The sequence below is a fragment of the Pseudophryne corroboree genome, unplaced genomic scaffold (assembly GCF_028390025.1).
Source record: "Pseudophryne corroboree isolate aPseCor3 unplaced genomic scaffold, aPseCor3.hap2 scaffold_387, whole genome shotgun sequence".
Classification (NCBI taxonomy): Eukaryota; Metazoa; Chordata; class Amphibia; order Anura; family Myobatrachidae; genus Pseudophryne; species Pseudophryne corroboree.
In genome coordinates this window covers 1-21876 of record NW_026970032.1, presented here as the reverse complement: position 1 = coordinate 21876, position 21876 = coordinate 1, and the positions used below count along the sequence as shown (strand labels likewise).

General features: G+C 34.7%; 6 non-coding genes across 6 annotated transcripts; all 6 read left to right on the top strand.

Moving 5' to 3' along the window:
• On the top strand, nt 1-74 carry TRNAN-AUU (transfer RNA asparagine (anticodon AUU)). Its single transcript has one exon. It is a non-coding gene; the product is annotated as a tRNA-Asn (tRNA).
• Nucleotides 75-5845: 5771 nt separating this feature from the next.
• Nucleotides 5846-5919, top strand: TRNAN-AUU (transfer RNA asparagine (anticodon AUU)). Its single transcript has one exon. It is a non-coding gene; the product is annotated as a tRNA-Asn (tRNA).
• Nucleotides 5920-9347: 3428 nt separating this feature from the next.
• TRNAN-AUU (transfer RNA asparagine (anticodon AUU)) lies at nt 9348-9421 on the top strand. The gene has a single exon. It is a non-coding gene; the product is annotated as a tRNA-Asn (tRNA).
• A 2258-nt stretch (nt 9422-11679) lies between these two features.
• Nucleotides 11680-11753, top strand: TRNAN-AUU (transfer RNA asparagine (anticodon AUU)). The gene has a single exon. It is a non-coding gene; the product is annotated as a tRNA-Asn (tRNA).
• A 4593-nt stretch (nt 11754-16346) lies between these two features.
• On the top strand, nt 16347-16420 carry TRNAN-AUU (transfer RNA asparagine (anticodon AUU)). Its single transcript has one exon. It is a non-coding gene; the product is annotated as a tRNA-Asn (tRNA).
• A 3427-nt stretch (nt 16421-19847) lies between these two features.
• TRNAN-AUU (transfer RNA asparagine (anticodon AUU)) lies at nt 19848-19921 on the top strand. The gene has a single exon. It is a non-coding gene; the product is annotated as a tRNA-Asn (tRNA).
• Nucleotides 19922-21876: the final 1955 nt, after the last annotated feature.

The following is a 21876-nucleotide window of genomic DNA, read 5'->3' as shown; positions in this document are numbered from 1 at the left end:
GTCTCTGTGGCGCAATCGGTTAGTGTGTTTGGCTATTAACCAAAAGGTTGGTGGTTCAATCCCACCCAGGGACGTAATTAACCTTGTGATCAGATTTTGGTGATATTTAAGTAGACAAGTCAAAATTTCAAACCTCCTCTTATGGTGTAGGGTACATGGCCTTCTCTGATGTAATCAGAGTTAGATTTGATTCAGTGATTTTATAAAAAACAGCTAGGAAGCACAATTTAGCAGTGGGTTGCAGAGAAAAAAAATATGCTGGCAGAAAAATCCAATTGAGTGATTAAACAGCTCTTCATTTTCTGGCTTTATTTTTATGCTAACAAATTTGTTCTCTGAAAAGTGTCCACAAAGCCAAGTCTCTGATTAACACCTTTGTAAGGATGGTTTTTCACCTATTACTAAATTAAACTTGCTTCATTGGAAAGGCAGCAAGATGCATCCTCATTTCAATGTCTACTGAAATAATACAAGTTGACACCAGGAAACATTAACGCCACTGCATCCTTGCTGCTTTCTCATGTGGAAGTCTGTTTAATGTGAAAACAAGGTGATATCTAATTAGCACACAGGTAAGGAATTAAGAAAATCTTTATTTAAGGGTGAAGATGTTTCTCACAAAATCGTTGCCCCAATGCATCATTGAAATTCAAGCTGGAAAGATGATTTTAATATATCACTTGTACATTTTGTATTGCTCTTCTGGTGACAATGTAGTTTGTTTTTGTCAATTACCATTTAATAATAGGGTAAAGAAAATTAAGTGGATTTTTGAAAGACAACAATACTGTCAATATACTATTAAAACAAATTAAAATGGTAAAAGTTATTGTACTTTAAGTAAAAATAAAAGAGCCAAAATATCAATCCCAGTTTTGGATTACTTTAATTAACAAAAAAAAAAAGCATACAGCAGAGGATAGTTTCAATCTGCCTACCTCTGGGTTATGGGTCCAGCATGCTTCCATTGCTGTACTCTGCTGCACATGTAAGTGCAAGAGATCCTGAAGCACTCACTCATCACGGGAAAGTACCAATGTGTTTCTTCGTTGGTTGATGGAAGAAACATCTTACAAAAATTCTCCAGATTATTGACTTTTTAAAGTTTTGCTAGGAAACGTTTTAGATGAATGCTTATTAGCCTTTGTCAGTATGGACTTTTGCAAAGTGTCTCTGTGGCGCAATCAGTTAGTATGTACGGCTATTAACCAAAAGGTTGGTGGTTCAATCCCACCCAGGGACCTAATTGACCTTGTTATCAGATTTTGGTGATCTTTAAGTAGACAAGTCAAAATTTCAAACCCCCTGTTATGGTGTAGGGTACTTGGCCTTCTCTGATGTAAACAGAGTTAGATTTGATTCAGTGATTTTATAAAAACATCTAGGAAGCACAATTTAGCAGTGGGTTGCAGAGAAAAAAAATATGCTGGCAGAAAAATCCAATTGAGTGATTAAACAGCTCTTTATTTTCTGGCTTTATTTTTATGCTAACAAATTTGTTCTCTGAAAAGTGTCCACAAAGCCAAGTCTCTGATTAACACCTTTGTAAGGATGGTTTTTCACCTATTACTAAATTAAACTTGCTTCATTGGAAAGGCAGCAAGATGCATCCTCATTTCAATGTCTACTGAAATAATACAGGTTGACACCAGGAAACATTAACGCCACTGCATCCTTGCTGCTTTCTCATGTGGAAGTCTGTTTAATATGAAAACAAGGTGATATCTAATTAGCACACAGGTAAGGAATTAAGAAAATCTTTATTTAAGGGTGAAGATGTTTCTCACAAAATCGTTGCCCCAATGCATCATTGAAATTCAAGCTGGAAAGATGATTTTAATATATCACTTGTACATTTTGTATTGCTCTTCTGGTGACAATGTAGTTTGTTTTTGTCAATTACCATTTTAATAATAGGGTAAAGAAAATGAAGTGGATTTTTGAAAGAAAACAATACTGTCAATATACTATTAAAACAAATTAAAATGGTAAAAGTTATTGTACTTTAAGTAAAAATAAAAGAGACAAAATATCAATCCCAGTTTTGGATTACTTTAATTAACAAAAAAAAAATGCATATAGCAGAGGATAGTTTCAATCTGCTTACCTCTGGGTTATGGGCCCAGCATGCTTCCATTGCAGTACTCTGCTGCACATGTAAGTTCAAGAGATCCTGAAGCACTCACTCATCATGGGAAAGTACCAATGTGTTTCTTCGTTGGTTGATGGAAGAAACATCTTACAAAAACTCTCCAGATTATTGACTTTTTAAAGTTTTTCTAGGAAACGTTTTAGATGAATGCTTATTAGCCTTTGTCAGTATGGACTTTTGCAAAGTGTCTCTGTGGCGCAATCAGTTAGTATGTACGGCTATTAACCAAAAGGTTGGTGGTTCAATCCCACCCAGGGACCTAATTGACCTTGTTATCAGATTTTGGTGATCTTTAAGTAGACAAGTCAAAATTTCAAACCCCCTGTTATGGTGTAGGGTACCTGGCCTTCTCTGATGTAATCAGAGTTAGATTTGATTCAGTGATTTTATAAAAACAGCTAGGAAGCACAATTTAGCAGTGGGTTGCAGAGAAAAAAAATATGCTGGCAGAAAAATCCAATTGAGTGATTAAACAGCTCTTTATTTTCTGGCTTTATTTTTATGCTAACAAATTTGTTCTCTGAAAAGTGTCCACAAAGCCAAGTCTCTGATTAACACCTTTGTAAGGATGGTTTTTCACCTATTACTAAATTAAACTTGCTTCATTGGAAAGGCAGCAAGATGCATCCTCATTTCAATGTTTACTGAAATAATACAGGTTGACACCAGGAAACATTAACGCCACTGCATCCTTGCTGCTTTCTCATGTGGAAGTCTGTTTAATGTGAAAACAAGGTGATATCTAATTAGCACACAGGTAAGGAATTAAGAAAATCTTTATTTAAGGGTGAAGGTGTTTCTCACAAAATCGTTGCCCCAATGCATCATTGAAATTCAAGCTGGAAAGATGATTTTAATATATCACTTGTACATTTTGTATTGCTCTTCTGGTGACAATGTAGTTTGTTTTTGTCAATTACCAATTTAATAATAGGGTAAAGAAAATTAAGTGGATTTTTGAAAGAAAACAATACTGTCAATATACTATTAAAACAAATTAAAATGGTAAAAGTTATTGTACTTTAAGTAAAAATAAAAGAGCCAAAATATCAATCCCAGTTTTGGATTACTTTAATTAACAAACAAAAAAATGCATATAGCAGAGGATAGTTTCAATCTGCCTACCTCTGGGTTATGGGCCCAGCATGCTTCCATTGCTGTACTCTGCTGCACATGTAAGTGCAAGAGATCCTGAAGCACTCACTCATCATGGGAAAGTACCAATGTGTTTCTTCGTTGGTTGATAGAAGAAACATCTTACAAAAACTCTCCAGATTATTGACTTTTTTAAGTTTTTCTAGGAAACGTTTTAGATGAATGCTTATTAGCATTTGTCAGTATGTACTTTTAGCAAAGTGTCTCTGTGGCGCAATCAGTTAGTGTGTACGGCTATTAACCAAAAGGTTGGTGGTTCAATCCCACCCAGGGACGTAATTGACCTTGTTATCAGATTTTGGTGATCTTTAAGTAGACAAGTCAAATTTCATACCCCCTGTTATGGTGTAGGGTACCTGGCCTTCTCTGATGTAATCAGAGTTAGATTTGATTCAGTGATTTTATAAAAACATCTAGGAAGCACAATTTAGCAGTGGGTTGCAGAGAAAAAGAAATATGCTGGCAAAAAAACCAAATTGCGTGATTAAACAGTTCTTCATTTTCTGGCTTTATTTTTATGCTAACAAATTTGTTCTCTGAAAAGTGTCCACAAAGCCAAGTCTCTGATTAACACCTTTGTAGGGATGGTTTTTCACCTATTACTAAATTAAACTTGCTTCATTGGAAAGGCAGCAAGATGTATCCTCATTTCAATGTCTACAGAAATAATACAGGTTGACACCAGGAAACATTAATGCCACTGCACCCTTGCTGCTTTCTCATGTGGAAGTCTGTTTAATGTGAAAACAAGGTGATATCTAATTAGCACACAGGTAAGGAATTAAGAAAATCTTTATTTAAGGGTGAAGATGTTTCTCACAAAATCGTTGCCCCAATGCATCATTGAAATTCAAGCTGGAAAGATGATTTTAATATATCACTTGTACATTTTGTATTGCTCTTCTGGTGACAATGTAGTTTGTTTTTGTCAATTACCATTTTAATAATAGGGTAAAGAAAATGAAGTGGATTTTTGAAAGAAAACAATACTGTCAATATACTATTAAAACAAATTAAAATGGTAAAAGTTATTGTACTTTAAGTAAAAATAAAAGAGACAAAATATCAATCCCAGTTTTGGATTACTTTAATTAACAAAAAAAAATGCATATAGCAGAGGATAGTTTCAATCTGCCTACCTCTGGGTTATGGGCCCAGCATGCTTCCATTGTAGTACTCTGCTGCACATGTAAGTGCAAGAGATCCTGAAGCACTCACTCATCATGGGAAAGTACCAATGTGTTTCTTCGTTGGTTGATGGAAGAAACATCTTACAAAAACTCTCCAGATTATTGACTTTTTAAAGTTTTTCTAGGAAACGTTTTAGATGAATGCTTATTAGCCTTTGTCAGTATGGACTTTTGCAAAGTGTCTCTGTGGCGCAATCAGTTAGTATGTACGGCTATTAACCATAAGGTTGGTGGTTCAATCCCACCCAGGGACCTAATTGACCTTGTTATCAGATTTTGGTGATCTTTAAGTAGACAAGTCAAAATTTCAAACCCCCTGTTATGGTGTAGGGTACCTGGCCTTCTCTGATGTAATCAGAGTTAGATTTGATTCAGTGATTTTATAAAAACAGCTAGGAAGCACAATTTAGCAGTGGGTTGCAGAGAAAAAAAATATGCTGGCAGAAAAATCCAATTGAGTGATTAAATAGCTCTTCATTTTCTGGCTTTATTTTTATGCTAACAAATTTGTTCTCTGAAAAGTGTCCACAAAGCCAAGTCTCTGATTAACACCTTTGTAAGGATGGTTTTTCACCTATTACTAAATTAAACTTGCTTCATTGGAAAGGCAGCAAGATGCATCCTCATTTCAATGTCTACTGAAATAATACAAGTTGACACCAGGAAACATTAACGCCACTGCATCCTTGCTGCTTTCTCATGTGGAAGTCTGTTTAATATGAAAACAAGGTGATATCTAATTAGCACACAGGTAAGGAATTAAGAAAATCTTTATTTAAGGGTGAAGATGTTTCTCACAAAATCGTTGCCCCAATGCATCATTGAAATTCAAGCTGGAAAGATGATTTTAATATATCACTTGTACATTTTGTATTGCTCTTCTGGTGACAATGTAGTTTGTTTTTGTCAATTACCATTTTAATAATAGGGTAAAGAAAATGAAGTGGATTTTTGAAAGAAAACAATACTGTCAATATACTATTAAAACAAATTAAAATGGTAAAAGTTATTGTACTTTAAGTAAAAATAAAAGAGCAATAATATCAATCCCAGTTTTGGATTACTTTAATTAACAAAAAAAATGCATATAGCAGAGGATAGTTTCAATCTGCCTACCTCTGGGTTATGGGCCCAGCATGCTTCCATTGCAGTACTCTGCTGCCCATGTAAGTGCAAGAGATCCTGAAGCACTCACTCATCATGGGAAAGTACCAATGTGTTTATTCGTTGGTTGATGGAAGAAACATCTTACAAAAACTCTCCAGATTATTGATTTTTTAATGTTTTTCTAGGAAACGTTCTAGATGTATGCTTATTAGCCTTTGTCAGTATGTACTTTTTGCAAAGTGTCTCTGTGGCGCAATCGGTTAGTGTGTTTGGCTATTAACCAAAAGGTTGGTGGTTCAATCCCACCCAGGGACGTAATTAACCTTGTTATCAGATTTTGGTGATATTTAAGTAGACAAGTCAAATTTCATACCCCCTGTTATGGTGTAGGGTACCTGGCCTTCTCTGATGTAATCAGAGTTAGATTTGATTCAGTGATTTTATAAAAACATCTAGGAAGCACAATTTAGCAGTGGGTTGCAGAGAAAAAGAAATATGCTGGCAAAAAAATCAAATTGCGTGATTAAACAGCTCTTTATTTTCTGGCTTTATTTTTATGCTAACAAATTTGTTCTCTGAAAAGTGTCCACAAAGCCAAGTCTCTGATTAACACCTTTGTAGGGATGGTTTTTCACCTATTACTAAATTAAACTTGCTTCATTGGAAAGGCAGCAAGATGCATCCTCATTTCAATGTCTACTGAAATAATACAGGTTGACACCAGGAAACATTAACGCCACTGCATCCTTGCTGCTTTCTCACGTGGAAGTCTGTTTAATGTGAAAACAAGGTGATATCTAATTAGCACACAGGTAAGGAATTAAGAAAATCTTTATTTAAGGGTGAAGATGTTTCTCACAAAATTGTTGACCCAATGCATCATTGAAATTCAAGCTGGAAAGATGATTTTAATATATCACTTGTACATTTTGTATTGCTCTTCTGGTGACAATGTAGTTTTTTTTGTCAATTACCATTTTAATAATAGGGTAAAGAAAATTAAGTGGATTTTTGAAAGAAAACTATACTGTCAATATACTATTAAAACAAATTAAAATGGTAAAAGTTATTGTACTTTAAGTAAAAATAAAAGAGCAAAAATATCAATCCCAGTTTTGATTACTTAAATTAACAAAAAAAAATGCATATAGCAAAGGATAGTTTCAATCTGCCTACCTCTGGGTTATGGGTCCAGCATGCTTCCATTGCAGTACTCTGCTGCACATGTAAGTGCAAGAGATCCTGAAGCACTCACTCATCATGGGAAAGTACCAATGTGTTTATTCATTGGTTGATGGAAGAAACATCTTACAAAAACTCTCCAGATTATTGATTTTTTAATGTTTTTCTAGGAAACGTTCTAGATGTATGCTTATTAGCCTTTGTCAGTATGTACTGTTTGCAAAGTGTCTCGGTGGCGCAATCGGTTAGTGTGTTCGGCTATTAACCAAAAGGTTGGTGGTTCAATCCCACCCAGGGACATAATTGACCTTGTGATCACATTTTGGTGATATTTAAGTAGACAAGTCAAAATTTCAAACCCCCTCTTATTGTGTAGGGTACCTGGCCTTCTCTGATGTAATCAGAGTTAGATTTGATTCAGTGATTTTATAAAAAACAGCTAGGAAGCACAATTTAGCAGTGGGTTGCAGAGAAAAAAAATATGCTGGCAGAAAAATCCAATTGAGTGATTAAACAGCTCTTCATTTTCTGGCTTTATTTTTATGCTAACAAATTTGTTCTCTGAAAAGTGTCCACAAAGCCAAGTCTCTGATTAACACCTTTGTAAGGATGGTTTTTCACCTATTACTAAATTAAACTTGCTTCATTGGAAAGGCAGCAAGATGCATCCTCATTTCAATGTCTACTGAAATAATACAGGTTGACACCAGGAAACATAAACGCCACTGCATCCTTGCTGCTTTCTCATGTGGAAGTCTGTTTAATGTGAAAACAAGGTGATATCTAATTAGCACACAGGTAAGGAATTACGAAAATCTTTATTTAAGGGTGAAGATGTTTCTCACAAAATTGTTGCCCCAATGCATCATTGAAATTCAAGCTGGAAAGATGATTTTAATATATCACTTGTACATTTTGTATTGCTCTTCTGGTGACAATGTAGTTTTTTTGTCAATTACCATTTTAATAACAGGGTAAAGAAAATTAAGTGGATTTTTGAAAGAAAACTATACTGTCAATATACTATTAAAACAAATTAAAATGGTAAAAGTTTTTGTACTTTAAGTAAAAATAAAAGAGCAAAAATATCAATCCCAGTTTTGATTACTTAAATTAACAAAAAAAATGCATATAGCAAAGGATAGTTTCAATCTGCCTACCTCTGGGTTATGGGTCCAGCATGCTTCCATTGCAGTACTCTGCTGCCCATGTCAGTGCAAGAGATCCTGAAGCACTCACTCATCATGGGAAAGTACCAATGTGTTTATTCGTTGGTTGATGGAAGAAACATCTTACAAAAACTCTCCAGATTATTGATTTTTTAATGTTTTTCTAGGAAACGTTCTAGATGTATGCTTATTAGCCTTTGTCAGTATGTACTGTTTGCAAAGTGTCTCGGTGGCGCAATCGGTTAGTGTGTTCGGCTATTAACCAAAAGGTTGGTGGTTCAATCCCACCCAGGGACATAATTGACCTTGTGATCACATTTTGGTGATATTTAAGTAGACAAGTCAACATTTCAAACCCCCTCTTATTGTGTAGGGTACCTGGCCTTCTCTGATGTAATCAGAGTTAGATTTGATTCAGTGATTTTATAAAAAACAGCTAGGAAGCACAATTTAGCAGTGGGTTGCAGAGAAAAAAAATATGCTGGCAGAAAAATCCAATTGAGTGATTAAACAGCTCTTCATTTTCTGGCTTTATTTTTATGCTAACAAATTTGTTCTCTGAAAAGTGTCCACAAAGCCAAGTCTCTGATTAACACCTTTGTAAGGATGGTTTTTCACCTATTACTAAATTAAACTTGCTTCATTGGAAAGGCAGCAAGATGCATCCTCATTTCAATGTCTACTGAAATAATACAAGTTGACACCAGGAAACATTAACGCCACTGCATCCTTGCTGCTTTCTCATGTGGAAGTCTGTTTAATATGAAAACAAGGTGATATCTAATTAGCACACAGGTAAGGAATTAAGAAAATCTTTATTTAAGGGTGAAGATGTTTCTCACAAAATCGTTGCCCCAATGCATCATTGAAATTCAAGCTGGAAAGATGATTTTAATATATCACTTGTACATTTTGTATTGCTCTTCTGGTGACAATGTAGTTTGTTTTTGTCAATTACCATTTTAATAATAGGGTAAAGAAAATGAAGTGGATTTTTGAAAGAAAACAATACTGTCAATATACTATTAAAACAAATTAAAATGGTAAAAGTTATTGTACTTTAAGTAAAAATAAAAGAGCAATAATATCAATCCCAGTTTTGGATTACTTTAATTAACAAAAAAAATGCATATAGCAGAGGATAGTTTCAATCTGCCTACCTCTGGGTTATGGGCCCAGCATGCTTCCATTGCAGTACTCTGCTGCCCATGTAAGTGCAAGAGATCCTGAAGCACTCACTCATCATGGGAAAGTACCAATGTGTTTATTCGTTGGTTGATGGAAGAAACATCTTACAAAAACTCTCCAGATTATTGATTTTTTAATGTTTTTCTAGGAAACGTTCTAGATGTATGCTTATTAGCCTTTGTCAGTATGTACTTTTTGCAAAGTGTCTCTGTGGCGCAATCGGTTAGTGTGTTTGGCTATTAACCAAAAGGTTGGTGGTTCAATCCCACCCAGGGACGTAATTAACCTTGTTATCAGATTTTGGTGATATTTAAGTAGACAAGTCAAATTTCATACCCCCTGTTATGGTGTAGGGTACCTGGCCTTCTCTGATGTAATCAGAGTTAGATTTGATTCAGTGATTTTATAAAAACATCTAGGAAGCACAATTTAGCAGTGGGTTGCAGAGAAAAAGAAATATGCTGGCAAAAAAATCAAATTGCGTGATTAAACAGCTCTTTATTTTCTGGCTTTATTTTTATGCTAACAAATTTGTTCTCTGAAAAGTGTCCACAAAGCCAAGTCTCTGATTAACACCTTTGTAGGGATGGTTTTTCACCTATTACTAAATTAAACTTGCTTCATTGGAAAGGCAGCAAGATGCATCCTCATTTCAATGTCTACTGAAATAATACAGGTTGACACCAGGAAACATTAACGCCACTGCATCCTTGCTGCTTTCTCATGTGGAAGTCTGTTTAATGTGAAAACAAGGTGATATCTAATTAGCACACAGGTAAGGAATTAAGAAAATCTTTATTTAAGGGTGAAGATGTTTCTCACAAAATTGTTGACCCAATGCATCATTGAAATTCAAGCTGGAAAGATGATTTTAATATATCACTTGTACATTTTGTATTGCTCTTCTGGTGACAATGTAGTTTTTTTTGTCAATTACCATTTTAATAATAGGGTAAAGAAAATTAAGTGGATTTTTGAAAGAAAACTATACTGTCAATATACTATTAAAACAAATTAAAATGGTAAAAGTTTTTGTACTTTAAGTAAAAATAAAAGAGCAAAAATATCAATCCCAGTTTTGATTACTTAAATTAACAAAAAAAATGCATATAGCAAAGGATAGTTTCAATCTGCCTACCTCTGGGTTATGGGTCCAGCATGCTTCCATTGCAGTACTCTGCTGCCCATGTCAGTGCAAGAGATCCTGAAGCACTCACTCATCATGGGAAAGTACCAATGTGTTTATTCGTTGGTTGATGGAAGAAACATCTTACAAAAACTCTCCAGATTATTGATTTTTTAATGTTTTTCTAGGAAACGTTCTAGATGTATGCTTATTAGCCTTTGTCAGTATGTACTGTTTGCAAAGTGTCTCGGTGGCGCAATCGGTTAGTGTGTTCGGCTATTAACCAAAAGGTTGGTGGTTCAATCCCACCCAGGGACATAATTGACCTTGTGATCACATTTTGGTGATATTTAAGTAGACAAGTCAACATTTCAAACCCCCTCTTATTGTGTAGGGTACCTGGCCTTCTCTGATGTAATCAGAGTTAGATTTGATTCAGTGATTTTATAAAAAACAGCTAGGAAGCACAATTTAGCAGTGGGTTGCAGAGAAAAAAAATATGCTGGCAGAAAAATCCAATTGAGTGATTAAACAGCTCTTCATTTTCTGGCTTTATTTTTATGCTAACAAATTTGTTCTCTGAAAAGTGTCCACAAAGCCAAGTCTCTGATTAACACCTTTGTAAGGATGGTTTTTCACCTATTACTAAATTAAACTTGCTTCATTGGAAAGGCAGCAAGATGCATCCTCATTTCAATGTCTACTGAAATAATACAGGTTGACACCAGGAAACATAAACGCCACTGCATCCTTGCTGCTTTCTCATGTGGAAGTCTGTTTAATGTGAAAACAAGGTGATATCTAATTAGCACACAGGTAAGGAATTACGAAAATCTTTATTTAAGGGTGAAGATGTTTCTCACAAAATTGTTGCCCCAATGCATCATTGAAATTCAAGCTGGAAAGATGATTTTAATATATCACTTGTACATTTTGTATTGCTCTTCTGGTGACAATGTAGTTTTTTTGTCAATTACCATTTTAATAACAGGGTAAAGAAAATTAAGTGGATTTTTGAAAGAAAACTATACTGTCAATATACTATTAAAACAAATTAAAATGGTAAAAGTTTTTGTACTTTAAGTAAAAATAAAAGAGCAAAAATATCAATCCCAGTTTTGATTACTTAAATTAACAAAAAAAATGCATATAGCAAAGGATAGTTTCAATCTGCCTACCTCTGGGTTATGGGTCCAGCATGCTTCCATTGCAGTACTCTGCTGCCCATGTCAGTGCAAGAGATCCTGAAGCACTCACTCATCATGGGAAAGTACCAATGTGTTTATTCGTTGGTTGATGGAAGAAACATCTTACAAAAACTCTCCAGATTATTGATTTTTTAATGTTTTTCTAGGAAACGTTCTAGATGTATGCTTATTAGCCTTTGTCAGTATGTACTTTTTGCAAAGTGTCTCTGTGGCGCAATCGGTTAGTGTGTTTGGCTATTAACCAAAAGGTTGGTGGTTCAATCCCACCCAGGGACGTAATTAACCTTGTGATCAGATTTTGGTGATATTTAAGTAGACAAGTCAAAATTTCAAACCCCCTGTGATGGTGTAGGGTACCTGGCCTTCTCTGATGTAATCAGAGTTAGATTTGATTCAGTGATTTTATAAAAACAGCTAGGAAGCACAATTTAGCAGTGGGTTGCAGAGAAAAAAAATATGCTGGCAGAAAAATCCAATTGAGTGATTAAACAGCTCTTTATTTTCTGGCTTTATTTTTATGCTAACAAATTTGTTCTCTGAAAAGTGTCCACAAAGCCAAGTCTCTGATTAACACCTTTGTAAGGATGGTTTTTCACCTATTACTAAATTAAACTTGCTTCATTGGAAAGGCAGCAAGATGCATCCTCATTTCAATGTCTACTGAAATAATACAGGTTGACACCAGGAAACATTAACGCCACTGCATCCTTGCTGCTTTCTCATGTGGAAGTCTGTTTAATATGAAAACAAGGTGATATCTAATTAGCACACAGGTAAGGAATTAAGAAAATCTTTATTTAAGGGTGAAGATGTTTCTCACAAAATCGTTTCCCCAATGCATCATTGAAATTCAAGCTGGAAAGATGATTTTAATATATCACTTGTACATTTTGTATTGCTCTTCTGGTGACAATGTAGTTTGTTTTTGTCAATTACCATTTTAATAATAGGGTAAAGAAAATGAAGTGGATTTTTGAAAGAAAACAATACTGTCAATATACTATTAAAACAAATTAAAATGGTAAAAGTTATTGTACTTTAAGTAAAAATAAAAGAGCCAAAATATCAATCCCAGTTTTGGATTACTTTAATTAACAAAAAAAAATGCATATAGCAGAGGATAGTTTCAATCTGCCTACCTCTGGGTTATGGGCCCAGCATGCTTCCATTGCAGTACTCTGCTGCACATGTAAGTGCAAGAGATCCTGAAGCACTCACTCATCATGGGAAAGTACCAATGTGTTTCTTCGTTGGTTGATGGAAGAAACATCTTACAAAAACTCTCCAGATTATTGACTTTTTAAAGTTTTTCTAGGAAACGTTTTAGATGAATGCTTATTAGCCTTTGTCAGTATGAACTTTTGCAAAGTGTCTCTGTGGCGCAATCAGTTAGTATGTATGGCTATTAACTAAAAGGTTGGTGGTTCAATCCCACCCAGGGACCTAATTGACCTTGTTATCAGATTTTGGTGATCTTTAAGTAGACAAGTCAAATTTCATACCCCCTGTTATGGTGTAGGGTACCTGGCCTTCTCTGATGTAATCAGAGTTAGATTTGATTCAGTGATTTTATAAAAACATCTAGGAAGCACAATTTAGCAGTGGGTTGCAGAGAAAAAGAAATATGCTGGCAAAAAAATCAAATTGCGTGATTAAACAGCTCTTTATTTTCTGGCTTTATTTTTATGCTAACAAATTTGTTCTCTGAAAAGTGTCCACAAAGCCAAGTCTCTGATTAACACCTTTGTAGGGATGGTTTTTCACCTATTACTAAATTAAACTTGCTTCATTGGAAAGGCAGCAAGATGCATCCTCATTTCAATGTCTACTGAAATAATACAGGTTGACACCAGGAAACATTAACGCCACTGCATCCTTGCTGCTTTCTCATGTGGAAGTCTGTTTAATGTGAAAACAAGGTGATATCTAATTAGCACACAGGTAAGGAATTAAGAAAATCTTTATTTAAGGGTGAAGATGTTTCTCACAAAATTGTTGACCCAATGCATCATTGAAATTCAAGCTGGAAAGATGATTTTAATATATCACTTGTACATTTTGTATTGCTCTTCTGGTGACAATGTAGTTTTTTTTGTCAATTACCATTTTAATAATAGGGTAAAGAAAATTAAGTGGATTTTTGAAAGAAAACTATACTGTCAATATACTATTAAAACAAATTAAAATGGTAAAAGTTATTGTACTTTAAGTAAAAATAAAAGAGCAAAAATATCAATCCCAGTTTTGATTACTTAAATTAACAAAAAAAAATGCATATAGCAAAGGATAGTTTCAATCTGCCTACCTCTGGGTTATGGGTCCAGCATGCTTCCATTGCAGTACTCTGCTGCACATGTAAGTGCAAGAGATCCTGAAGCACTCACTCATCATGGGAAAGTACCAATGTGTTTATTCATTGGTTGATGGAAGAAACATCTTACAAAAACTCTCCAGATTATTGATTTTTTAATGTTTTTCTAGGAAACGTTCTAGATGTATGCTTATTAGCCTTTGTCAGTATGTACTGTTTGCAAAGTGTCTCGGTGGCGCAATCGGTTAGTGTGTTTGGCTATTAACCAAAAGGTTGGTGGTTCAATCCCACCCAGGGACATAATTGACCTTGTGATCACATTTTGGTGATATTTAAGTAGACAAGTCAAAATTTCAAACCCCCTCTTATTGTGTAGGGTACCTGGCCTTCTCTGATGTAATCAGAGTTAGATTTGATTCAGTGATTTTATAAAAAACAGCTAGGAAGCACAATTTAGCAGTGGGTTGCAGAGAAAAAAAATATGCTGGCAGAAAAATCCAATTGAGTGATTAAACAGCTCTTCATTTTCTGGCTTTATTTTTATGCTAACAAATTTGTTCTCTGAAAAGTGTCCACAAAGCCAAGTCTCTGATTAACACCTTTGTAAGGATGGTTTTTCACCTATTACTAAATTAAACTTGCTTCATTGGAAAGGCAGCAAGATGCATCCTCATTTCAATGTCTACTGAAATAATACAGGTTGACACCAGGAAACATAAACGCCACTGCATCCTTGCTGCTTTCTCATGTGGAAGTCTGTTTAATGTGAAAACAAGGTGATATCTAATTAGCACACAGGTAAGGAATTACGAAAATCTTTATTTAAGGGTGAAGATGTTTCTCACAAAATTGTTGCCCCAATGCATCATTGAAATTCAAGCTGGAAAGATGATTTTAATATATCACTTGTACATTTTGTATTGCTCTTCTGGTGACAATGTAGTTTTTTTGTCAATTACCATTTTAATAACAGGGTAAAGAAAATTAAGTGGATTTTTGAAAGAAAACTATACTGTCAATATACTATTAAAACAAATTAAAATGGTAAAAGTTTTTGTACTTTAAGTAAAAATAAAAGAGCAAAAATATCAATCCCAGTTTTGATTACTTAAATTAACAAAAAAAATGCATATAGCAAAGGATAGTTTCAATCTGCCTACCTCTGGGTTATGGGTCCAGCATGCTTCCATTGCAGTACTCTGCTGCCCATGTCAGTGCAAGAGATCCTGAAGCACTCACTCATCATGGGAAAGTACCAATGTGTTTATTCGTTGGTTGATGGAAGAAACATCTTACAAAAACTCTCCAGATTATTGATTTTTTAATGTTTTTCTAGGAAACGTTCTAGATGTATGCTTATTAGCCTTTGTCAGTATGTACTGTTTGCAAAGTGTCTCGGTGGCGCAATCGGTTAGTGTGTTCGGCTATTAACCAAAAGGTTGGTGGTTCAATCCCACCCAGGGACATAATTGACCTTGTGATCACATTTTGGTGATATTTAAGTAGACAAGTCAAAATGTCAAACCCCCTCTTATTGTGTAGGGTACCTGGCCTTCTCTGATGTAATCAGAGTTAGATTTGATTCAGTGATTTTATAAAAAACAGCTAGGAAGCACAATTTAGCAGTGGGTTGCAGAGAAAAAAAATATGCTGGCAGAAAAATCCAATTGAGTGATTAAACAGCTCTTCATTTTCTGGCTTTATTTTTATGCTAACAAATTTGTTCTCTGAAAAGTGTCCACAAAGCCAAGTCTCTGATTAACACCTTTGTAAGGATGGTTTTTCACCTATTACTAAATTAAACTTGCTTCATTGGAAAGGCAGCAAGATGCATCCTCATTTCAATGTCTACTGAAATAATACAGGTTGACACCAGGAAACATAAACGCCACTGCATCCTTGCTGCTTTCTCATGTGGAAGTCTGTTTAATGTGAAAACAAGGTGATATCTAATTAGCACACAGGTAAGGAATTACGAAAATCTTTATTTAAGGGTGAAGATGTTTCTCACAAAATTGTTGCCCCAATGCATCATTGAAATTCAAGCTGGAAAGATGATTTTAATATATCACTTGTACATTTTGTATTGCTCTTCTGGTGACAATGTAGTTTTTTTGTCAATTACCATTTTAATAACAGGGTAAAGAAAATTAAGTGGATTTTTGAAAGAAAACTATACTGTCAATATACTATTAAAACAAATTAAAATGGTAAAAGTTTTTGTACTTTAAGTAAAAATAAAAGAGCAAAAATATCAATCCCAGTTTTGATTACTTAAATTAACAAAAAAAATGCATATAGCAAAGGATAGTTTCAATCTGCCTACCTCTGGGTTATGGGTCCAGCATGCTTCCATTGCAGTACTCTGCTGCCCATGTCAGTGCAAGAGATCCTGAAGCACTCACTCATCATGGGAAAGTACCAATGTGTTTATTCGTTGGTTGATGGAAGAAACATCTTACAAAAACTCTCCAGATTATTGATTTTTTAATGTTTTTCTAGGAAACGTTCTAGATGTATGCTTATTAGCCTTTGTCAGTATGTACTTTTTGCAAAGTGTCTCTGTGGCGCAATCGGTTAGTGTGTTTGGCTATTAACCAAAAGGTTGGTGGTTCAATCCCACCCAGGGACGTAATTAACCTTGTGATCAGATTTTGGTGATATTTAAGTAGACAAGTCAAAATTTCAAACCCCCTGTGATGGTGTAGGGTACCTGGCCTTCTCTGATGTAATCAGAGTTAGATTTGATTCAGTGATTTTATAAAAACAGCTAGGAAGCACAATTTAGCAGTGGGTTGCAGAGAAAAAAAATATGCTGGCAGAAAAATCCAATTGAGTGATTAAACAGCTCTTTATTTTCTGGCTTTATTTTTATGCTAACAAATTTGTTCTCTGAAAAGTGTCCACAAAGCCAAGTCTCTGATTAACACCTTTGTAAGGATGGTTTTTCACCTATTACTAAATTAAACTTGCTTCATTGGAAAGGCAGCAAGATGCATCCTCATTTCAATGTCTACTGAAATAATACAGGTTGACACCAGGAAACATTAACGCCACTGCATCCTTGCTGCTTTCTCATGTGGAAGTCTGTTTAATATGAAAACAAGGTGATATCTAATTAGCACACAGGTAAGGAATTAAGAAAATCTTTATTTAAGGGTGAAGATGTTTCTCACAAAATCGTTGCCCCAATGCATCATTGAAATTCAAGCTGGAAAGATGATTTTAATATATCACTTGTACATTTTGTATTGCTCTTCTGGTGACAATGTAGTTTGTTTTTGTCAATTACCATTTTAATAATAGGGTAAAGAAAATGAAGTGGATTTTTGAAAGAAAACAATACTGTCAATATACTATTAAAACAAATTAAAATGGTAAAAGTTATTGTACTTTAAGTAAAAATAAAAGAGCCAAAATATCAATCCCAGTTTTGGATTACTTTAATTAACAAAAAAAAATGCATATAGCAGAGGATAGTTTCAATCTGCCTACCTCTGGGTTATGGGCCCAGCATGCTTCCATTGCAGTACTCTGCTGCACATGTAAGTGCAAGAGATCCTGAAGCACTCACTCATCATGGGAAAGTACCAATGTGTTTCTTCGTTGGTTGATGGAAGAAACATCTTACAAAAACTCTCCAGATTATTGACTTTTTAAAGTTTTTCTAGGAAACGTTTTAGATGAATGCTTATTAGCCTTTGTCAGTATGAACTTTTGCAAAGTGTCTCTGTGGCGCAATCAGTTAGTATGTACGGCTATTAACTAAAAGGTTGGTGGTTCAATCCCACCCAGGGACCTAATTGACCTTGTTATCAGATTTTGGTGATCTTTAAGTAGACAAGTCAAATTTCATACCCCCTGTTATGGTGTAGGGTACCTGGCCTTCTCTGATGTAATCAGAGTTAGATTTGATTCAGTGATTTTATAAAAACATCTAGGAAGCACAATTTAGCAGTGGGTTGCAGAGAAAAAGAAATATGCTGGCAAAAAAATCAAATTGCGTGATTAAACAGCTCTTTATTTTCTGGCTTTATTTTTATGCTAACAAATTTGTTCTCTGAAAAGTGTCCACAAAGCCAAGTCTCTGATTAACACCTTTGTAGGGATGGTTTTTCACCTATTACTAAATTAAACTTGCTTCATTGGAAAGGCAGCAAGATGCATCCTCATTTCAATGTCTACTGAAATAATACAGGTTGACACCAGGAAACATTAACGCCACTGCATCCTTGCTGCTTTCTCATGTGGAAGTCTGTTTAATATGAAAACAAGGTGATATCTAATTAGCACACAGGTAAGGAATTAAGAAAATCTTTATTTAAGGGTGAAGATGTTTCTCACAAAATTGTTGACCCAATGCATCATTGAAATTCAAGCTGGAAAGATGATTTTAATATATCACTTGTACATTTTGTATTGCTCTTCTGGTGACAATGTAGTTTTTTTTGTCAATTACCATTTTAATAATAGGGTAAAGAAAATTAAGTGGATTTTTGAAAGAAAACTATACTGTCAATATACTATTAAAACAAATTAAAATGGTAAAAGTTATTGTACTTTAAGTAAAAATAAAAGAGCAAAAATATCAATCCCAGTTTTGATTACTTAAATTAACAAAAAAAAATGCATATAGCAAAGGATAGTTTCAATCTGCCTACCTCTGGGTTATGGGTCCAGCATGCTTCCATTGCAGTACTCTGCTGCACATGTAAGTGCAACAGATCCTGAAGCACTCACTCATCATGGGAAAGTACCAATGTGTTTATTCATTGGTTGATGGAAGAAACATCTTACAAAAACTCTCCAGATTATTGATTTTTTAATGTTTTTCTAGGAAACGTTCTAGATGTATGCTTATTAGCCTTTGTCAGTATGTACTGTTTGCAAAGTGTCTCGGTGGCGCAATCGGTTAGTGTGTTCGGCTATTAACCAAAAGGTTGGTGGTTCAATCCCACCCAGGGACATAATTGACCTTGTGATCACATTTTGGTGATATTTAAGTAGACAAGTCAAAATTTCAAACCCCCTCTTATTGTGTAGGGTACCTGGCCTTCTCTGATGTAATCAGAGTTAGATTTGATTCAGTGATTTTATAAAAAACAGCTAGGAAGCACAATTTAGCAGTGGGTTGCAGAGAAAAAAAATATGCTGGCAGAAAAATCCAATTGAGTGATTAAACAGCTCTTCATTTTCTGGCTTTATTTTTATGCTAACAAATTTGTTCTCTGAAAAGTGTCCACAAAGCCAAGTCTCTGATTAACACCTTTGTAAGGATGGTTTTTCACCTATTACTAAATTAAACTTGCTTCATTGGAAAGGCAGCAAGATGCATCCTCATTTCAATGTCTACTGAAATAATACAGGTTGACACCAGGAAACATAAACGCCACTGCATCCTTGCTGCTTTCTCATGTGGAAGTCTGTTTAATGTGAAAACAAGGTGATATCTAATTAGCACACAGGTAAGGAATTACGAAAATCTTTATTTAAGGGTGAAGATGTTTCTCACAAAATTGTTGCCCCAATGCATCATTGAAATTCAAGCTGGAAAGATGATTTTAATATATCACTTGTACATTTTGTATTGCTCTTCTGGTGACAATGTAGTTTTTTTGTCAATTACCATTTTAATAACAGGGTAAAGAAAATTAAGTGGATTTTTGAAAGAAAACTATACTGTCAATATACTATTAAAACAAATTAAAATGGTAAAAGTTTTTGTACTTTAAGTAAAAATAAAAGAGCAAAAATATCAATCCCAGTTTTGATTACTTAAATTAACAAAAAAAATGCATATAGCAAAGGATAGTTTCAATCTGCCTACCTCTGGGTTATGGGTCCAGCATGCTTCCATTGCAGTACTCTGCTGCCCATGTCAGTGCAAGAGATCCTGAAGCACTCACTCATCATGGGAAAGTACCAATGTGTTTATTCGTTGGTTGATGGAAGAAACATCTTACAAAAACTCTCCAGATTATTGATTTTTTAATGTTTTTCTAGGAAACGTTCTAGATGTATGCTTATTAGCCTTTGTCAGTATGTACTTTTTGCAAAGTGTCTCTGTGGCGCAATCGGTTAGTGTGTTTGGCTATTAACCAAAAGGTTGGTGGTTCAATCCCACCCAGGGACGTAATTAACCTTGTGATCAGATTTTGGTGATATTTAAGTAGACAAGTCAAAATTTCAAACCCCCTGTGATGGTGTAGGGTACCTGGCCTTCTCTGATGTAATCAGAGTTAGATTTGATTCAGTGATTTTATAAAAACAGCTAGGAAGCACAATTTAGCAGTGGGTTGCAGAGAAAAAAAATATGCTGGCAGAAAAATCCAATTGAGTGATTAAACAGCTCTTTATTTTCTGGCTTTATTTTTATGCTAACAAATTTGTTCTCTGAAAAGTGTCCACAAAGCCAAGTCTCTGATTAACACCTTTGTAAGGATGGTTTTTCACCTATTACTAAATTAAACTTGCTTCATTGGAAAGGCAGCAAGATGCATCCTCATTTCAATGTCTACTGAAATAATACAGGTTGACACCAGGAAACATTAACGCCACTGCATCCTTGCTGCTTTCTCATGTGGAAGTCTGTTTAATGTGAAAACAAGGTGATATCTAATTAGCACACAGGTAAGGAATTAAGAAAATCTTTATTTAAGGGTGAAGATGTTTCTCACAAAATCGTTGCCCCAATGCATCATTGAAATTCAAGCTGGAAAGATGATTTTAATATATCACTTGTACATTTTGTATTGCTCTTCTGGTGACAATGTAGTTTGTTTTTGTCAATTACCATTTTAATAATAGGGTAAAGAAAATGAAGTGGATTTTTGAAAGAAAACAATACTGTCAATATACTATTAAAACAAATTAAAATGGTAAAAGTTATTGTACTTTAAGTAAAAATAAAAGAGACAAAATATCAATCCCAGTTTTGGATTACTTTAATTAACAAAAAAAAATGCATATAGCAGAGGATAGTTTCAATCTGCCTACCTCTGGGTTATGGGCCCAGCATGCTTCCATTGCAGTACTCTGCTGCACATGTAAGTGCAAGAGATCCTGAAGCACTCACTCATCATGGGAAAGTACCAATGTGTTTCTTCGTTGGTTGATGGAAGAAACATCTTACAAAAACTCTCTAGATTATTGACTTTTTAAAGTTTTTCTAGGAAACGTTTTAGATGAATGCTTATTAGCCTTTGTCAGTATGGACTTTTGCAAAGTGTCTCTGTGGCGCAATCAGTTAGTATGTACGGCTATTAACAATAAGGTTGGGGGTTCAATCCCACCCAGGGACCTAATTACCCTTGTTATCAGATTTTGGTGATCTTTAAGTAGACAAGTCAAAATTTCAAACCCCCTGTTATGGTGTAGGGTACCTGGCCTTCTCTGATGTAATCAGAGTTAGATTTGATTCAGTGATTTTATAAAAACAGCTAGGAAGCACAATTTAGCAGTGGGTTGCAGAGAAAAAAAATATGCTGGCAGAAAAATCCAATTGAGTGATTAAACAGCTCTTCATTTTCTGGCTTTATTTTTATGCTAACAAATTTGTTCTCTGAAAAGTGTCCACAAAGCCAAGTCTCTGATTAACACCTTTGTAAGGATGGTTTTTCACCTATTACTAAATTAAACTTGCTTCATTGGAAAGGCAGCAAGATGCATCCTCATTTCAATGTCTACTGAAATAATACAGGTTGACACCAGGAAACATAAACGCCACTGCATCCTTGCTGCTTTCTCATGTGGAAGTCTGTTTAATGTGAAAACAAGGTGATATCTAATTAGCACACAGGTAAGGAATTACGAAAATCTTTATTTAAGGGTGAAGATGTTTCTCACAAAATTGTTGCCCCAATGCATCATTGAAATTCAAGCTGGAAAGATGATTTTAATATATCACTTGTACATTTTGTATTGCTCTTCTGGTGACAATGTAGTTTTTTTGTCAATTACCATTTTAATAACAGGGTAAAGAAAATTAAGTGGATTTTTGAAAGAAAACTATACTGTCAATATACTATTAAAACAAATTAAAATGGTAAAAGTTTTTGTACTTTAAGTAAAAATAAAAGAGCAAAAATA